General features: G+C 30.9%; 1 long non-coding RNA gene across 3 annotated transcripts; it reads right to left on the reverse strand.

The window, feature by feature from the left end:
- Window positions 1-6,572: 6,572 nt before the first annotated feature.
- LOC145581523 (uncharacterized) lies at window positions 6,573-9,899 on the reverse strand. Of its 3 annotated transcripts, XR_014099643.1 has the most exons (7): window positions 9,407-9,899; window positions 9,099-9,279; window positions 8,729-8,795; window positions 8,618-8,661; window positions 8,488-8,541; window positions 8,214-8,299; window positions 6,573-8,133 (listed from the first exon to the last, which is right to left on the reverse strand). It is a non-coding gene; the product is annotated as an uncharacterized LOC145581523 (long non-coding RNA). The 3 variants fall into 3 exon arrangements; XR_014099642.1 differs by lacking the exon at window positions 8,729-8,795 and having other exon boundaries at window positions 9,418-9,899; XR_014099641.1 differs by lacking the exon at window positions 8,729-8,795.
- Window positions 9,900-21,314: the final 11,415 nt, after the last annotated feature.

The following is a 21,314-nucleotide window of genomic DNA, read 5'->3' on the forward strand; positions in this document are numbered from 1 at the left end:
ATTTAGTAAATGTGAACAGGCCCTTAATTTTAAGGTTCCATTTATATTTAATAATTTGAGTACTCCTAGACTTTATTCGAAACCCTCAATTGGAAATTAAAAATATATTACTAACGATCATAAAGTTATGGGTTATAATTTTAAAGTAAAGTGTAACATAAATGGATTTTTTATTTTTTTATTTTTTTGAAAAAAATATTCTTTAACACGAATATTATGATATAAAAATAATAAATTATTAAAATATAATTATTGTAAGTTATAATTTTATTTAATAGGATTATAGTTTTATTTGTACATACAAAATCTTGGTATTTTATCGAAAATAAAATTCTAAACCAGTAATTTTATTATAAAATCTATCTAAATTTTATTGAAAATAAATCTCTAAACTAACTTTTTTATCTTACAAAATTATATCTAAATCTCCACCATTTTCATCCTACGTGTCATACTAAATAATATTAATTGTTACCTACATGGCATGGCACTTAGCGTAAAGTTAAAATGTGAAGTGTTGCTATTTCGCTGCCTGGGTAAAAGTTTAGGTTTATATATTACTTTTGTGCCCGGAGATGCCTTGGGTATGGCTCATATAAGACTGAGATTTGTACATGAATTAGAATTTTATTATGTTTAGGACTTTAAACTTACATGTATTAGTACCGATGTTTGGGATATATATATATATATATATATATATATATATATATATATATATATATATATATATATATATATATAGAGAGAGAGAGAGAGAGAGAGAGAGAGAGAGAGAGAGAGAGAGAGAGAGAGAGAGAGAGAGAGAGAGAGAGAGAGAGAGAGAGAGAGAGAGAGAGAGAGAGAGAGAGAGAGAGAGAGAGAGAGAGAGAGGGAGGAGGAGGCTCATATAAGAACCCTCCTCTATATAAAAACTCAATCTTATATGGAAAAAAGTTTAGAACATCAGTTGTTCTTACATAAGAAAGGTTTCTTATATATGTGAAGTATCACAAATGGATCTTGTTTTAAAGCATTTTTTAAAACGAATTTTATGATGCAAAAATTTAAAATTTATAAGTTGTGTATTGAAAATATAAATTATTTTATTTCTAGATTAAAAATTTATCGAAACCAAAACTCTAATTTTTTTTTATCCTAAACAAATCTATCCAATATCGGTTATATGGCATCTAAGTGGTATATATATTTATAGTTTTATGGTTGATAAAATTATAAGATAACATTTTTACTTTAATGTTAAATATAGACAAATAATTCATTTTGATAATGTATGTAGGATATTTAGACATATGATATCATATGGCTTATATTTATATAATAATACTTTTTGTAGTTTTGTTTGTGAATAGATATCTATGTTATTATTAATTTGAAATTATTTTTTAATGAACTTAAATTATTTGCTGAAGTGAATACTAATTAAAATTTATTTTCACTGATTCTCTAAATTTTTTTTAAAATAAATTAAATAACACCGCATTTTGTATGCGATTAACAACACCATCTAGCCGGACAAAGTAACCCTTATAGAATTGACCGAGTAACCCCTGTAATACTAACTGAGTAACCTCTATCACTAACTAAGTAACCCTTATCTATAACACTGATTGAGTAACTACTATAACACTTGCCCCTATAACACTAACGAATTAATTATATCGTGCTAAATATATTTCATAATCTTATAATTTATCTTTCATAACAATGACCACATGTAATATTAACATTTTACAATTGAACATATATTAGAGGAACTATTGAACTACAAGTTTAAAATTAATGACTACTGACTTTGAATTCTCGTTAATTCAAATTATGTTTCAGATTTAAGTACAAGACGTAATGTATTTTAAATTATGTGAAAGTCCTCCAATTGGAATAAAAAGCATTGATCAATATTTATTGGATTTACAATGATACGATTACAAGTCCTAACTATTTTAGCGACATTTTTTAATTTTAGGAAGCTAAAAAAACTCTAAATTGTGATACCATAATAGATTATGAAAAGCTGTGTTACTCAAATTACAAAGAGATGCATTAATAATCAATATTAACAATGATGTTACAGTGTTACTAGTCGTCTTAACTATGTCATGAAATCTAATTTAACAAATTAATATTTACATAAAAGATATCCTAATGATACAGAATAACTTTGTATCTTTTACTGAATTAGCTACTTTAGTAAAACTATTTACCAAAACACCTATTTATAAATTCTGATTCCAAAACTAGCCATATTAATATTGACTTGGAAAGGTTTTTTATTATTTATTTTTTGGGTTTAATTTTTAAGTCATAATATTCATTTATTTTTTGGCAAAACTAGCTGTAGCTGTTGGCTAATAGCTTTTGAGTAGCTGTGAGCTGTAGAGGTAGTTGTGAGCTATCAAGTAGTAGCTATTAGAGGTCAGCTGTCAAGGTAGCGGTTCATAATATGAGTGTTCGGTAAAAGTAGCGATTGAAACTATAAAATACAGTTATTACCATTAATATTATTAGTGTGACGTATTATGTATCATATGTTTGATAATTTTAAATATTATATAGTATAATATATATTGCTAATAAATAATCAATTTTAAAAATAAGATAGAAAAAAAATACTCCTCATAATGAAAGGGAAAAAAAAAAAAGAAGAAGAAGAAGAAAGGATATGGAATAGAAAATTTTGATATTATGGTTGACCGAAACAAATAATACTGAGTCAAAAAGAAAAGAAAAAAAATGTTCATTAGAAAATAAAAAAATAAAACAAAAACAAAAAAAATAAGGTTGAATGCTACTTCACAATATCAAAAGCTATCTTTTTTAGCTTTTAACAACAACTACTTAAAAGCTACCTCTACCTCTACCTCTAACAGCTACTTAAAACACTACTTCACTAAACACTAATCTATTGAACCATTCCCAACAAAATTAAAATGTAAACTAGCTATATTATTAACAAAATATAGCTATATTAAAAAAATTCTCTTTATATTTTGTTAATAATATAGCTAGTTTTGGAATTAGAATTTATAAATAGCCATTTTGGTAAATAGTTTTGCTAAAGTAGCTAATCTGGTAAAACATCCAAAATATTCTCTATTAATGTATCAATGCAAATCCTTTTAAGCTTTAAAATTCAATTTTTCTAATATAAAATCTGTAATAAATTACAAAGTGCAATACAGTTTGTTTCGGCAAAAAATGAGCTAACCGGGCCTTGAAGGGGTGCCTGAGGACCTCGAATTTGGGCCTTGAATGGACCTGCAAAATGAACCCCGAGCCCCGGGGGTGGACCCCGGGGCGAAGCCTCCGACGCCCAAGTTAGTAGCTAAACAATGCATATTTTGAGAGGAATTTAGAGGAGAGAGTGGAGGAGTGTGGTCATCTTAGATGATAAGAGTGACCTCCTTTTATTTTATGCCCTTTGAGGGGTATTAATAGGAATATATGAGTGGGTTTTGTGAGCCATAGTAGTACATATGTGGGCCGTTGTAGGCCATATTGATGCATTTGACTTGTTTGGGGCCTTTTAGACCTTTTTATGCCCTTTGGGCTTATATGGGTAGAATTACCCAAGACTAAAATGGGTATGACCATTTTAGTACCCAAACACAGTTTATGGGTTATAGATTTTGGTTTGAACTTGATCTAAAAAATAGGAGTAGTATGTAGATCTGAACCCAACACTAAAACCCCAATTTTTTTAATATTAAAATCTGGATTATATGAAAACGATCGAGCCTAGGCTGCCAAAGAAGAGTGTATTTTCACAAACCAAACAAATCCATTAGAACATTGATCGTGTTGAGTTGAACAATTAATAGGAATTGAAACTTAATAGTTGATTATGAAAATGTCATCCTTAATCATGATTAAATGGGTCATTGACAGTGTCGAGCTGTCATAATTGATCATCAAGTTGATAGTTAATTAAACTGCCACCCCTAATTATGGATACACGTGCGATATAGTATTTGTTTGTATTTTTTGAAACAAATATTTTTTGTATGTATGTAATAACATTTGTTTTTTTTTTATTCATTGTACGTAGTATATCATTTAATATTTTATGTTTAAATTAACTTGTAAATTCCCTCTCATTCATTAAATATTTAGAATAAATTCTTAATTTCAAAAGATAATATTATATGTGTAATTAATTTAAAATTAAAAATCTCATTAGTCAATTTTGTTTATGTGGTAGTTAAATTATTTAATTCTATAAGTATTATAAATCTCTTATTTAATTGACTATAACTAAAATTTATATTCCTACATGACTTGTTAAGAAATTTTAAGTAAATAAATATATATTAGATGGGGCAAATTGAACTTCATTTATAGAGCAAATTTACGAATTATTTTCCTTTCGTATGACATAATTATAGTACAAAAACATCATAAGAGTTCAATCTTAGCTTGTCCCACATATACCAAAATTGTGTGGACAAATTTTAGGAGTACATAGGTAATCGTCCACGTTTTTTGGTCATCCTTTTTGTTTCAATTGTAAGTTTTAAAAATCCGAGGAATTGAATGGTGATTCTCAATTTTATGATCTTATCTAGCTACAATTACAAGCAAATATTATCCGTCAAGTACTTCAATATCAAGGACTAAGTTTGGAATGTCTTAGTAGTTAAGTTTTTTTTTTTTTTTTGAGGGAAAGTTTATAGTTTATACATCTATATATACATCCTTTGGCAAATTTAAATTCATTGATGTTTAATGTAATAATTATAGAGTTTTGTTCTATAAAGTAAGATTTGCAATTCATGTTCTTTTTCTTAAGATTTTTTTTGTGAAAAATACCTAATATACATCGAATTTTGTGAAAAACTACCTTGTAAAAAAATTGTTGTAAGAAACTATTTTATAAAAACTAAATGTTGTAAGTTGTTACCATGTGCTTGATCTAACAATGAAAAAGAAGGGGAATTAGGTGGTTATTAGGGGGCTATGGAGATATTTGGTGGGAAAAAGAGAAAACATGATTTATGGGTCATTAAACGTCCCTTATTCAATGCAATAATCCGGCAAAAGGTAGTTTCTTACAACATTAAGTGTTTTATAAGATAGTTTCTTACACATATAGTGTTTATAAGGTAGTTTTTTACAATATTTTTTTAATAAGATAGTTTTTCACAAAAACTGAAATGCATAAGATAGTTCTTCACAAAAAATCATTTTCTTAATTTAGGGGCTAATTATAAATTAGAGTCATGATAGAAAATGAGGTGATCTCTACATTTTGCCTGCCTTGTACTCCTTTGTGTAGATTGAGAATAATACGTCTATATGTTTTATGTTAGAAACATGAAAACACCCATAGAAAGAACTATAAAAATAGTAGTAAATATATATGGGGATAACAGAGGAGAGACATATAACATTAGAATGTAGTTAATGTAATAGTTTGTCAAATAATGAAGTATAACACTTTAAGAAAATGACCACATTTTTTTTTTTAAAAAAAAAAAAAAAGAAAAAAGGAAAATGACCACATTTGAAAAGTGTTGACACTTAAATATAATGGAGAAGTGATATATCCTTTGGGAAATTTTGGTCATTTTTTTTTATCTTATATGTATACATTATAAAATTAACTCATACTCGATTATCTGATTTGAAACTCAAAATCCAATTAAAAATTTCGAGGGAGCGTATGGCTCAAAATTTCCTTTTTTATTATTTTTATTTTTTTTATTTTTTATGTCCTTGTCCATTTGTCGTTTCTCATACTAGGACCTCATCTACAAGCTAACGTTATCTACAGTATCAAGTAAATATTTTCCCCTGTTTCCATAAAAAAATTATAATAAATAAATATTTTCCCTTTTTATATATATATATATATTGTTACATATTCTGTTTATGTTTTAATAATATAAATTGGTTACTCTTAGAAAGCATTGTCGCTAATCTGTAAGTAATCATTCCAAGGGAGAATATTATTGTTTCACTGGGTTAGTTTTCGTGCATACACAATAATTTTCAATAACCATTATTAAAATATCATTAGTTCATTACAATTTATTTTTTATAAACAAAAAATTAATCTAAAAAAAAAATAGTTGAGAAATTTTGATCAAAATAAAGGATTACGAAAGATATGTTAGATTATAAAATGACGTAGATTATGATCAGATTTATGTTAAAAATGTTTTTTTATAACTACATAAATATTTTTATTAAAGATATGTCAAATTATTTTTTTTTAAGTAATTATATTGCGTAAGAGGGTATTATTTTTACATAAGATTTGTTTCTTTATGAGAATTTTTTCAGTAAAAATAAAATAAAACATGAAAACACACCAGGAGATGACGCGCGTCTTTTATTATATATATATTGATTGATACTCGTATTAGATCCAAGATAAGATTCAAATACGAGAACTAAGATTTTTATTTCAAATCCAATTGTTTAATGGTTTAAAAAAATGTTGTGTTTTAATGTGTGTATAGGTTAAAGCACTGTGTATGCACTCAAGTTGGGTATTAAGTTGACTCTTGAATTTTCAAGACTTCACTTTGGACTTTGTTAAGACCAAAATTTATAAATGCCTAAAAAAATATAAAGTCTTGCCTTAAGATAAATAAACAATAAATGATGATGTCATAAAAGGTCTTAAGAACTAGGGCTATGGGAGTTCAAGATTCAAATCAGATAATCGAATATGACTATATGAGTCAATTTTGTAATGATATCTACATACAATATATAAAAATTACTAAGATTCTCCAAAGGATATATACACCTTCCATTTTTTGAAAGTGTTAACACTTTTCAAATGTCGTGGTCATTTTAACACTTTTCAAATGTGGTCATTTTACTTCGATCATTATTTGACAAAGTTTGACATATTACATTTTAATGTTATATCTCTTTCCACTATAATCCACACATATATCTACTATGTTTTTCGTTCTTTTTCTATATGGGCGTTTTCATGTTCTAACATAAAATACAAAGACGTACAATCATAACTATAACTCTGAAATATAATCAGCCTCTAAAATAAGAGAAAAAAAAACATTAATTGCAAAAGTTACTACATAAAACTTTATAATTATTCTATTAAAGATCATTTAAATATGGTAAATGATATTAAACCACAATATAGACATATAAAATATTTTCTTAATTATTAAGACATTCCAAACTTAGTCCTTAATACTTCGTATACTTGTTCATTATTTTTATATTTCATTCTTATTTTTGTATTTCATACCTTTTTTATATTTTATGATTTTTAATTTTCATTCTTATCCTAGAATGAATGTTATAAATCATACCTCTTTTATATTTCATTCTTATTTTTGTATTGATCTTTAAATGATTTTGGCAATTATTAAATTACTCGTAAGTAAGCAAGCATTTCACTAAGTCAATAACCCCACGAGTGTACCCCCACAGCACTCTAGTTCCCATGCAAGTAATAGGGTTACAACTTACAAGTGCTTGTTGACAATTTTTGCTCCAGCAACTTCATAAATTAGGAATTACCAGATTTCACAACCTCAAAATTCTGACACATTATTTTTATTATTAAAAGACATAATACGACATTAATTTAAAATTTCTATGCTAGTTATCCTTAAAATGATTATCATTATACTAATTTATTATTGTCCGATTTATTTATTTATTTTTTATGTCAAAATTAATTAAAAATACTTTTTCCTATTTTTAAAATCTATTTTTTTTTTTAATATTCTTTTAGTTATTTTATGGTATTCCTATGGACGTGTACACACGGCCGCATTGTCCTATTGACTCCCATAATTTCCCGTACTTCATCAAAATTGTTTGAACCTTTTCACGATGCTGTGGACTCATCACTCATGGATTTATTGGACGGAACAGTCCGCAAACCCATTGGTATTCCTAGAACCCAACGAATTTGTTTCTTAGATAACCTAAATTCACAACCATCGGGAGTTATCAAAATCTTATTAATAAGATCTATACGAGTCATAAGCCAATATGCTAGTTGCCTTGGAAGTTGCATATCAAACGCAAGCTGCAATAGACCTCCAAACCCCTTTTCAAACACCCACCGTTTTCTTCTATCATCAAATTTCTGACAAATACGCCCAAGTGACTCAACACGGCAAAACTCATGTTGGGGGGCTGTCAAATGAGAACACATATAAGCACCAGCCCAATAAAATAAAACCCAATAGTTATCAACTCAAGCACAAATAGCTTACCCTCCCGGTACCCTTGGAAAGTTGAGTCGTCACTTATTCACTTGTGCTCTAGCTGTCACACATCCTCCAAATGTTAAACTATCATCCTAAAAAACAAAAACATAAACAAAAACAATACTCTGATTACTACACACAATAGCTTTGTTTTCTCAAAGACCCAATTCATTTCAAAGTAACAAACTTACAAACCTACATCAAATGGAAGTGCCTATATTCTGCAATATAACAAACAAAATGAAAATAGCAACAAGGTACAAGACAAGTAACATCTTACCTTAAACATGGCAGGGTCCAATTGTATTGTTTTCCGCCTCCCTTTGGATACTTCCTGCAATGAATTAAGTTGTAACATTCAAAAGGGGAATCTTATACAGAAATCCCAATTATAATAAACCTCCATTTACCTTTTTTTCTGGAGGACCTGACCATCCTGCTCCTCTTCACCAACCTAAAACAAAGCCAACTAAGTACACCAACTCTAAAGCAAATCTGAACACAATGAACAACAAACATACCAATTTCTCTAACACATCAAAACATGAACGTCTACGCTTACAATTGCCTTCAGACATTCACACAATCCTGGACATGGCAACGGTATTAATTCATCTATATTCTTTCCCAATAACTTAACAAACGCTACATATTTCACTAATTAGAATCAGTAATTCATGCATTCAATTGAACAAATAATCATATAATACAATTCAATCGACGGAATAATGATACCCTAGATACCACAATTAACCTAAGTGTTATAGCCATTTCACCCCAATTTCGTGGATGACCCTTCTAATGGGTACAAGTCATATACCCAAATTCAAGAAAATAGAATGTAAAAAGCCAAATAGTTAAGAGTATTGAAATCGCAAGAACAAAAGTTACCTGACTCCGATACAATAGCCAAATTTTCTTCAGATCGAAGAACAGCTTGCGAAGAACACTTCACCACCAACCTCCTAAAAATCTTCGTCCATTGACTTAACTCAACCAGAGTTAGTTGTGGTAACTCTTAGCGGTATAAACATTAACTCCGTCAAAAGTTGCTGTTATCCCAAATGTAAAGCTGGACATCAAACAACCAGTCATTACAAACACGTGGTATAAAAAAACACAACTCATACCCTGGATATTACGATAATGCCCCGAAGAGAAACATTCTTTGTTTCTCATGAAGAGTAACAGGGAATTACCGCATTCTTACCAGCTTCTTTAATATTGAAAAAATAAGTAGGCTTGAATGGCCCGTTAGTACCGACAATCACGAACGATTTGTCGTTGGCATCACTAGGGGCTACCCACCACCTCAATGGTTTATTGCAGGTGGTGGCGACCTTATCAAAGTAAAATTCAATTGGAAATGAAGTCGAAAGGATCGGTATTAAATAAAGGGTCGAGATCTTCACAGGCAAGCCTCTTTTGGACCAGTCTTGGGTTATAAAAAGAGGGCAGGGTGAGTCCTCTCCTGGTGTCAATCTAAGGCCACCTTCGCCTGATGATGATGAGATCAATGGACGAATGGCTGGAAGGATGTAGTAGTCCCCTCCATTTTGTAATATGTCGCCGTCCACATCTATGATGGGGCCGGCGACACTAGGAGAAGGAGAGAGGACTAGGAGAAGGAGAGTAATTGCAGCAGTTGGGAACAGAATGGAAGCCATTTTTGTTTTTTTTTTTTGAGTTTTGTGGGATGGAGTATTGAAAACAAGAGGGTTAGTATTTATAGAGGAATTATATGGATGGCATGAGAGAAAATTTGTAATATATATGGGGAGTTTTTGGGAAGTTAAAAAAGTACGGCATACTTACAATGTTCAATTGTAACATGGTATTACTATACGTGTCATTCGTCTAATATTGTTATACGTAGTGGTGGGCATGGGCCGTGCCGGGCCTGCCGTGGGCCGTGCCTAGGCGGGCCATGAACAGTGTCGTGCCGGGCCGTGCCGGCCCACGGTGGAGGCGGGCCGTGCCGTGCCGTGCCGGCCTTCAAGGTTTCCCTGTCCACGGCACGGCACGGCCCACCGTGCCGGTCGTGCCGTGCCGGGCCGCCCGTCGTGCCGGCCACCGTGCCGGCCCACGGTGGAGGCGGGCCGTGCCGGCCCACGGGCCACGGCTTACCCTTTTTTCTTTTTTTTTTTTAAAAAAAAAAAATTAAAAAAAACTTTAAAAAAACTTGAATTTTTTTTATGAAAGAAAAAATTGAATTGAATAATTATACAATTTAATATTTGAATTTAATAATTATTAAATTTTTTATGGAGTTAAGTTATATTAAATATTGTTTAAATTATATTAATATTTATTGTTCATTCATAATTTACTATATATCATATTATTCATATAACTATATAAGTATTAGACAAAAATTAAATAACAATATAACATATTCCATAAAATTAAAAGTTGAAAAAATTCATTCATAAAAATTTATTAAGTAAAAGATAATATGAAGTACAAGTGTACAACTAACAATAATTGATGAATAACTTATTTTGTTATTTTATTATACGGCTAATGTTAATAGAGTACATAGCCAACATAGGAAATACTAACATTTTCACTAATTAATAGAGTACATAGGAAATACTAGAATTTTCGCTAATTAATATTAATTCTCGAGTTGTTGGTAATCTTCAATCAAGGTCTTCATTATCTTCTTCGTCTTCATCTTCGGCTTCATGTTCACTAGCTAATGCGGAGGAGCTAGTTGAACCAGAACGATCGGAACCATCGATGTTGTCGTTGGCCGTAAAAGTACGATCTTGGATGCGTTCTTGGGCATCCATCCAATCCTTCAAGCAAACACACATTTCTAGTGTTTCGGGCTTCAAACTTGTTCTTCTATCGTCTAGAACCCTTCCCGAAGCACTAAAAGCTCGTTCCGAGGCAACGGAAGAGGCTTGGATGCTGAAAATATCACGTTCCATTGCTGCCAAAATTGGATGCTTTGTGCTTTGGGATTTCCACCAATCTAGGATGTCCATCCCCAACCTCGAATCTTCGTCCAAGCCTTTCATGAAGTCGTAGTTTAAGTACATTTGCAACTCCGAAACATCGCTTTGTGTTCGCCTTGATGATGATCCACTACCTGAAAACTTAGATAACATGTTAGCAGCTTGGGCCGCCAAACTTTTGCCCGTTTTACTTACGCTTTTGGATGTTTGAGAAGGGGCAAAATGAGTGACGGTTCCATATTTAGATTCATAAACTCTATATAACTCAAAAAATTTATCTTTCACATGATTTTTATATTGTTCGACACCATCACCGAGTTGCATGCATTCATAGTAAATATCAATTAGCATAAATGTGCCATCATACTTTGATCTAGGATCTAAAATAGAAGCAAACATATAAACCATAGGAAGCTTAGTGTAATATTTACGCCATTTAGCCTCCATTTGTGGAACATAATCATTGTAATCTTGTTGTGATCGATGTTCATAAAGAAGTTGAGCAAATAAACATGCATTTTGAAGGAAAGAATGAATGCAAGGAACATAAACATAAGAAAAACAGTGAGTCATACTATATAATAATTGTAAAAATTGCATATATTTTTCACAATTATCCCAATCGGAGTCTGCTATCATGAATTGTGGATACTTATTATTGTAAAACAATGAAAATGGAACTCTATACGAAAGTGCCTGACTCAACATGTCATAGGTGGAGTTCCACCTAGTTGGACAATCCGTTTTAATTCTAATAGGCTTTATCTTATTTTGCTTAAGATATCGCCTCCATTCCTGATACCTACTGCTAGAAGACATAATAGACAAAACAGCATTTCGAATTTTGGAATAGTATGGACCAATTGCTTCTTGTCCATCCTTAACACACAAGTTTAAAACATGACAAATGCATCTAATATGTAATGCATCTCCATCCATTATGACATTATGCAAGTTTGGTTTAATTAGATTAGCACTAGCTGTCATGGATGTTGCATTATCAAACGTCATGGACATGATTTTGTCCCTAAGATAATATTCATCAAGAGCACTCATAATACAATTAGAAATATTAAAGGCCGTATGGGGGTATTCAAGCAATTTGAAATAAATAATACGTTTTTGCAATAACCATTCACTATCAACCCAATGACAAGTAACACACAAATAATGTAAACCATAACCACCATCCCATGCATCAGAAGTTATAGAAACTCTTGAAGTAAGAGTTTTAAGTTCTTCAATTAATTTCATTTTGTATTCTAAGTAAGTTTTCATGGCAGCTGTTTTAACGGTTTTTCGGGAGATTTTTTTGTGTTGGGGTTGTAGTGCTCGTTTAATGTAATTGTTAAACGGATCACTTTCAGCAAAAAGAAAAGGTTGTTCGGCTTGGACTATCATTCTCCCAAGTTCATCCCTATCCCTCTCATAATTGTAAGTGAAGCCATAAGGATGGAATTGAGAAATTTTTGGTTGAGTTGGGTCAGTACTAGGGGCACCACATTTTTCACTGTGTCGGTTTAGGTGCCCCGTACCGCCTTTGGCTGGAGCCGAATAAATATTACCACAAGTTTTACACTTGGCTTTTTCACCATCTCTACTTAACAAGAAATATTGCCAACATTTACTCTTTCGGTTTTTCAAAAGGGTCATTTCTTCTTCGGTGTACCATTCAATGAATGGGTTATCAGATGGGGGAATAGTATTTTGGACGGATGGGTCACTAGAGCCGGCAGGTTGTGTGTTGCTTGCTTGAGTTGTTTGATAGTTAAATTCAAAAGGCATATCATGTGCGGAGGCATAATAAGGTGGAGATTGGGTGCTTTGCCATGGTTGGAATGTCCCTTGTTGATCTAATCCGGTGGGAAAACCGGTAGAAAACCCGGGGTGGGTGGTGGCCATTGTAGGGATTTGCATAGTAGGGATTTGCATTGTAGGGGGGGGCATAGAAGAGCCTTCCAATGGTCGTTTAGATTTGGCTTTTTTAGAGGAGGATTGGTTCGGGTTTGATGCCATGATTAATTAAGATTATTAACTAATAAATAATAATTAACAACAATATTAACAATTATAACAAATTAACAATTATAAGTTTATAACACTAACAAAGTAACAAATTATAACAAATTATAACAATTAACAAGTATAAGTAAGTTTTTTTTCTTAATTATTACTTAATTAGTAAGTTAATAAATTTTCAAAAATAATTATAATAATAGTAGATTATCTAAATCAATGAGATCCCAGGTAGGTTATGGTTAGGATCGACGTTGTCCAGAGCCCAAATCCCGCCTTAGACAGATTTCAACAATCCAAATAACCCACAATTAAAATAGAAATTAGTTTTTATGTAATTAAGTAGTTCCAAGTATACAATAATAATAATAATAATAATAATAATAATAATAATAATAATAATAATAATAATAATAATAATAATAATAGTAACAATAATAATAATAATAACAATAACAATAACAAATTAAAATAAAGTTGAGTTAGATCTTACAACGACGCTTCAACGCTTTCCCAAATTTATAATTTCTCGAATTTATAATTTCCCGAAATTATAATTTCCCGAATGTAAATATAACAAAGTATTTTTTTTTTTTTTTGGTAGTAGACTAATAATATTAAAAATGTAAAATTTATAAGAGAATAAGAGATTAAGAAATATTAAGAGATTATAATTTATAAATTATAATATATGAGAATAATGAGATTATGAGAATAAGAGAGTAAGAGAATGAGATGAGAAGTTGAGTTGTGGAAAGAATTGGAAGTTTAGGGTGGTATTTATAGGTGAAAATATAGCCGTTTATGGCCGTTTATGGCCGTTGGAGGGAAAACAAAAACAGCCTTATAGCCGTTAGCCCGCGGGCCGTGCCTGCGGGCCGTGCCTGCGAGCCGTGCCACGGGCTATTGGCCGGGCTCGTGCCGTGCCGGGCTGCTTTTTGGTTTTTTTTAACCGCAGCCCGCACGAGGCACGAGGGGCGTGCCATCGTGCCGGGCCGGGCCTGCCGGCGGGCCGTGCCGTGCCGGGCCATCCTCGTGCCGTGCCCGGGCCGCCCGCGTGCTGACCCGGCCCACGCCCAGCTTTAGTTATACGAAACAATTTATAATTTTATAATGTATACGTGCAATATATATAAAAAATGAAGGTTTTTTAGTTAAAAAAAAAACAACTTAATTGGAAAATAATCGAATAAAATTACATAAATTATTATATAATTGTATTAAAGGCTTGTTCACATTTACTTAATTTCAGTTCACTTCAATTTCAGTTCACTTCAATTCAGCTCAAATAAGTTCAGTTCAGTTCAGCTCATAATTTCCCTCTCTCATAAAATATTCATTTCAGCTCAGTTCAGTTCAGTTCACTTCATCTCAGTTTAGTAAATGTGAACAGACCCTAAATATATTATATTAAAAATTCAAATAAATTGTGTATCGTTCGAGCTTCATTTAATTGTATCTACATAATTCATTTTTTGTTTAATTTATTTTTTTTAATCCTTATTTAAATTTTAGGTGTTGTTAAATATCGCCCTCAAATCTCCAATTAACGCCCACAAAGTAAAATTTAATTTACATATTTACTCTTATATTAAAAAAAAAACCCCCCAAACCCTCACTCCCTCTTCTCTCTCTTAAAAACAATTCTCTTCTAAACCACCACCACCACCACCTCCACCTCCTTTTACCACCCACCACCACCACCTCCTCTTTTAACCACCACCATCACTTGCTTTTTTCGATCTTCACGGTTAGCCTCAGAAATGACGAGGAAGAACAAGGGGAAGGCGGTCGCCGGATACAAGTTATGTTTTTTTTTTCTTTTCTGAAATCGGGTTCAAACACCCAATTATTTCGATCAATCTAGGCTCAAATGCCTAGATATTTCAAACGATCGTATGGTTGTTCGAAAGATCTGGGCGGTTGAGATGAAATGCCTAGAAAATTCTGGACGTTTTCCCTTTTTTTTATTTATTTTAAAACCCCCAATTGTGGAATGCCTGAACTATCCATAAGGAAATTGTAAGTGAAGCATGATTGTTTAGTTAGCAGTTTACTTGATTTTTACTGTTGTTGTTGTTGTTGTTCTGTTGCTGTTGCGTCAATTGTTATTATTAATGTTGATCTCTTGTTGGTTTATATTATAGCATAAATTTGAACACTTAAACTAAATTACTGATGTGATTCTTCTTTTTTTTTTTTTTTTTTTTTTTTTTTTTTTTTTTTTTTTTTTTTTTTTTTTTTGAACAAAGCCCCAAGAGGGAACTCAATTATCAGTGATTCTTCTAATTAATCTTGACACTCTTTAGGATTAGGCTAGGGGACCTGAACTTTGATCACATGAAAAATTGGTAATTTAGGGTAATTAGAGTTTAAGGTGTGGAATAAATTAAGAATGTAATACTATGGTTTATTTTAATACATTTCAAAGGATCAAGATATAGTTTAATGTATCCCTCCTTTTGTTTTATGGACATTGGTGCAATTATTTGTTTGATTTTGAAAATTACGGTGGTTGGTGGTTCAATTGATCGTTGGTGTCCGGTGAACACTAGAGAGGATTTTTAAAATTTTTGTGTAGGGTAAAAGTGTTAAGCTTAGGTAAAAATAATAATTTTATAATATTTTTATAATAAGGCTACGTAGGTCATTTTAGGTTATTTTGCAGGCGTTAATTAGAGATTCGAGGGCGACGTTTAGCTTTTCACAAATTTTATTGTTATATAATTTTATGTATTTCCTAGTTTGATTTTTTTTTTATTTGCTATGACATTAATATAAGATATACATCTAATTACAACAATACGAACTTTCCTATAATAATATAATATCTAAAAGGAGAAAAAAAAAATAATGGTACATATTATTAAAAAAAATTTAAATCAAATCTGAGGAATGAAGAACTACATCTAAATGAAATTTAAAACTTATATATATATATATATATATATATATATATATATATATATATATATATATATATATGTATGTATGTATATAAGTTTTAAATTAATTTAAAATTTAATGTGACATAAGATAAAAGTTGTAAGACAAAATAGGACTAGTCTTGCTCAAATAATTTGGTTACCTTGTCCTACATCTGCCACACAGCCACAATAATTGTTTGTGAAAACAAATTTCGAGAGAACGTGGGCATTAAATTGCCCATTGTTTGTTTTTTTCATGTCCTTATCCATTTGATTGTTACAACGAGAACAAGTGATGATCGATTCTCAATTTCTCATACTAGAACCTCATACATTTTCTGTTGTTATAAAAACTCGTATCTTTGTTATATAAGCCAGCTCTAGCATTTTGTTGGAATAAGGAATGGGAGGCAATGAGGAGCAAAAAGAAAGTGCAGAAAGAAAAGAAGCACACTACAATTAATCCTCTTTTTATGATTTATATGTTACGGAATAAAAAATATAGTCATATGAGATTTTATATGATTTATGTCGAAAAATATTTTTGTATTATCTAATTTTATCAAAAGTAACTAAAGATAATATTTAATTTATAAAATAAAAATTGAGAAAAGTAAATTCTCCAATGTGAGAAAAAAAATAGAGAAAATAATACAGTGTAGTACGGTTTATTTCACTTATTCTGATTGTACTTTCTGATTACTTCCTCCGTCCCTTATTTAGTACCTCATCTGTCCCATTTGGGTTTTTCACGGGAATTAGAAAGTTGTAGATTTCTTAAAACTAATGATGGGAGTGTATATATATATATGGGTTAGAGAGAGAGGTAGAGAGAAAGAGAAGGTAGTTGGTACTATCTTCGTCCCATAGTACCTGGAACGTTGGGGTAGGTAGACAGTTTAAGAAAACTACAAATGGATCCATTTAAAACATTTATTTATTAGAGTATAAATGATTCTCTTTTGTATTTTATATTGTAAGAAAATAAAAAAAAAAAGTGGGGAAGGTGAGGGTAGTGAGGAGAGAGGAAATGTAAGATTGAATTGGGTTTTGGGGTTTGTGGTCCCAAAGAGAGAGTATAAGAATTTTTTTTTTTTTTTTTTTATCATTGATCCCATTCCATATTAGGTAACGTTTCAAGTATTTTGAGACGGACGAAAATGATAACTGTGTCAAGTATTATGAGATAAGAGTGAGTAATTATTAAAAAGAGAGAGAGAGAGAGTGTGTATTAGAAAATGACGTTAAAAGTACATAATAATAAAAAAAAATGATGACAACCTATCAAAAAAAAGTGTAGTTTTATCAAAAAGTACACTATTTAAATATAAATAGGTCGCTAATTTTGGCAATCCATAAATGAAATATAGAAATTGATTTTGACACATCTTTAATTGATTTTGACACACTTTTATGTGTAAAAAGGATAGAAAATTGTGTTCTCATATAGAAATGTGTCAGAATCGATCATATCCCATGAAATAGAGGACACTAAAAAATAAACAAATGGACATAGAAAGTATTTATTAAAGTGATGATGAAAAGATTGTCGTAAATTATTGTAGTACAATTGTGGACCGCCGATGTTTTGAATTATTGATATAATCATTGTCCTACGTTCACTACAATTGTGGTGGAGGAATTTTCAATAACATACACGTTTCTTTAATCCTTTGTCTTCTACTCGTTTTTTTTTTTTTTTTTTTTTTTTTTTTTTAATGAGGAACAGGAGAAAATACAGTTATCACCAGAATATACAAAATTTATTCATCAAATTGAAAAATTGTAAGTAATGTAATAACTTTTTTAAATATAGACTCCATAGATGTTAATATAATGCCTCATAAATCTCATCATCGGGCGAAGGTGGGCTAACAGTGACACCAGCTAAGGACTCTTCACCCTGCCCTCTTTTTATAACCCACGACTGGCACACTAGCGGCTCGCCTGTGAAGATTTCGACCCTTTTTAAAATACCGATCCTTAAGACTTCATATCCAATTATATTTTCCTTTGATAGGGTCTCCACCACTTGCAACAAACCATTGAGGTGGTGGGTAGCCCCTAGTGATGCCAACAACAAATCGTACGTGATGGTCGGTACTAACGGGCCATTCAAGCCTACTTATTCATTCCATATTGAAGAAAATAAATATGCTAAGGGTATCTACTTTATTAAGTTTTGTCACACAATCGAGTCCGAAATTTTCAGGGTTTCGGCTATGGAGTGTAAGGATGTTAGTCTTCTTGATGATGGAAATTTGGGAGTCGCCGAAAATAGGTCTTATCCTTTTGTTTTTAAGAAATATTCTCCAAAGATTGCCTCTTATGTTTAAGTTTGTCACTTTTGGACGTGAATGTATGTGTACGTGTGGCTATATATAGTCCATGCATGAATAAATGAAATAAACTTCTCCTTTATTGATGATATCAAAAGGGAGATGCATGTGTATGATTAGGGAGAACTTATCCTCCTATCAATTATAAAAATAATGTGTCAGTTTTTTTGTGGTGGTGATTTCTAGTACTGGAGCAAAAATTGTCAAGCAATCTATTGCCTTGGAACTAGAGTACTGTGACCTGTGGGGGTATACCCTAGGGTTAATTATTGCCTTTATAAGTGGAGTACGTGCTTGCTAACTTACGAGTTATTCATCAATGATTACCAAAATTAAGGCTCCGTATGATTTGAAAATTATAAATTATAAATTATAAATTTTTTTAATGAAAATTGATTTTATATGGAAATTATATATTCAAGGAATTGAAAAGTATAATTGTATATTCCTTTTTCTTTTTTTTTTTTTTTTAAAAAAAAAAAGTTATTAATAAATTAAAAATAAAGTGAAAAAGTAAAGATGATGAGTGAAAGGGAAAATTAAGTAAAAAAGGGTAAGGAGGGAGGAAAATTTGGCTTCCCTTGCTTTGTAAAAAAAAAAAAAAAAAAATTCCACCATCGAGAGTGTAATTTTCTCCCATTGATCGAAAGAATTGTTCCCACCTCTAATTAAACAGGGGAAAATGAGAAAAATTATTTTCATAAAAACATTGTGCATTAAACCAAACACAACCTATTGATAATTCAAGCTTGATAGTAACGAAGCATGTGATATGATGAATACCTCGCTCCGTCTTCTTCAATATGATACAACAAGAGACAAAGTAATGATCTCAATACATGAGTTATCTGAACTTAACTAAACTAAACTAAACTACTAAGCCTAGAGGCTAAAGGCTAAAGCTAAGAGCTTCGAAATTACACAAAAAAAAAAAAAAAAAAAAAAAAAGGTATGTAATTGTTATTTGATTTGGGCTTGATGTTTTTTCTTCGCGATCTTTGATTCCTGTTTATAGAGATTCTGGACAGTTAAGATCTTCACACACATTTTCCTAGTTCTATAGAGATTATAGGAGATGATATCATAAAAAGCAAGGAAATATCATGAACAAGTATGCGAAGTACTAAGGACTAAGTATGAAATGTCTTAACAATTAAGAAAGTAGTTTATATGTCTATATTAAGGCCAAATTTAATATCATTAGCAAATTTAAATTCATTGATGTTTAATTGAATAATTATAAAGTTTCGTCAATGTAGTAAGTTTAATTTTGCAATTCGTTTTTTTTTTCTTTTTTTATAGGCTGACTATATTTTAGAGTCATGATTATAAGTCATTGTATTTTATGTTAGAAACATGAATTTAAAACACTCATAGAAAGAATAAAAAAAAAGTAGTAGTAGATATTTGTGGGGATTATACATGAGAGAGATATAACATTAAAATGTATTTATGTCGTAATTTTTCAAATAATGAAGTAAATTGCCCATATATGAAAAGTGTTCACTTTTAAAAAAACGGAGTAAGTGTATATCGTATCCTTTGGAAAATCTTGGTCATTTTTAATTTTTGTATGTAGAGATAGCAAAATTGACCCAAATTGACATTCATACACAGTGCTTTGACCTATACACACATTATAACACAAAATATTGATGAAAAAGTTATTATTGTAGTTTTTTCTTAAAAATAAAAACCATTGAAAAAGTTTAATTAAATTTGAGATAAAAAAAAAAAAAAAGTAGTGAAGTGTATGTTACGTATGTAGTAAACTTTTTTGTTTTGAAACAAAGTCTACACTTTTTATTTAAAACCAGGCTTAAGATTGGTTGGGGGAGGGGAGGTTGTCCCTCCTATCACTGGAAGGGTGGGTGAAAATTGAAGTCAAGTCACTCCTAGGGAGATTGTGGAATTAACTGTTCATCCACTCCATGCCCTCACTTGATATATGTTGAAGCTTAAAGGTTTTGATGATGATAAACTTAAACTAAAGCAAACTCAATTAATAAAGATTTATAAGTATTTGATTAGTACAGGTGAAGTTGACCTTGGAGGTGGAAGAGTAACTTAGGCTAAGAAGACATGAAGAGACCTTTGAAGAAAAGTCAAACAATATAGAAGAAGAGTTCTCTAACAAGAACTGAGTTCCTTAACAGGAATGTTCTCTAACAGGAACTTGGATGATGCATGTTGAAGACAGTAAGTTCTGGAAGGAACTTAGTCTGCGAAGTTCCAGTTGAAGAATGAAGAACGAGTGACAGCAGGAACTTGGTCCTGGTCTGCGTGAAGCCCAAGTAATTCAGTATTACAGAAACGCGGCACAACAATATTAATTTAGTTAAGATTTTATCTTCTAGATTTATTGTTAAATATGCTAAGTAGATATGCACGAAACTTATTAGAGGCATGACAAGATAATTGGCAAATTTAATTAAACGGAAAAAGATAAAAGAAAGATTTTAAGCAAAGATTTTCAAGATAATTTGTTTCTTAAAATCTGGTTTTATCAAAAGATATTATTCGTTTTGCTACAACTTATTTTATCTTATTTTCTGGAAAGATTTTCTCTTAAAAGATTTACATAAAACTTTATTTTGTGATTTAGTTAAATTAACTTATTTATCTTTTGAAAAACCCTACTTGCTATATGAGTTAATCTTGTATAAATAGTAGAGATCATATTTTCATAAGTTTTTGGTGAGTTTTACGTGAAGAAATCTCTGAGCTTAATTTGTGTAAGTTTGCCAAGCTTTAATCTTGTCATAATTGTTTCGGGTTTCGTGCATTGCTTGCCTAACATATTCTAGGTGTTATATTTTCTGTAATTGGTTGGGTTATTGGGTGTGTGCGTATGAAAAATAT

This window comes from Chenopodium album, chromosome 15 (assembly GCF_948465745.1).
Source record: "Chenopodium album chromosome 15, dcCheAlbu1.1, whole genome shotgun sequence".
NCBI classification, from domain to species: Eukaryota; Viridiplantae; Streptophyta; class Magnoliopsida; order Caryophyllales; family Amaranthaceae; genus Chenopodium; species Chenopodium album.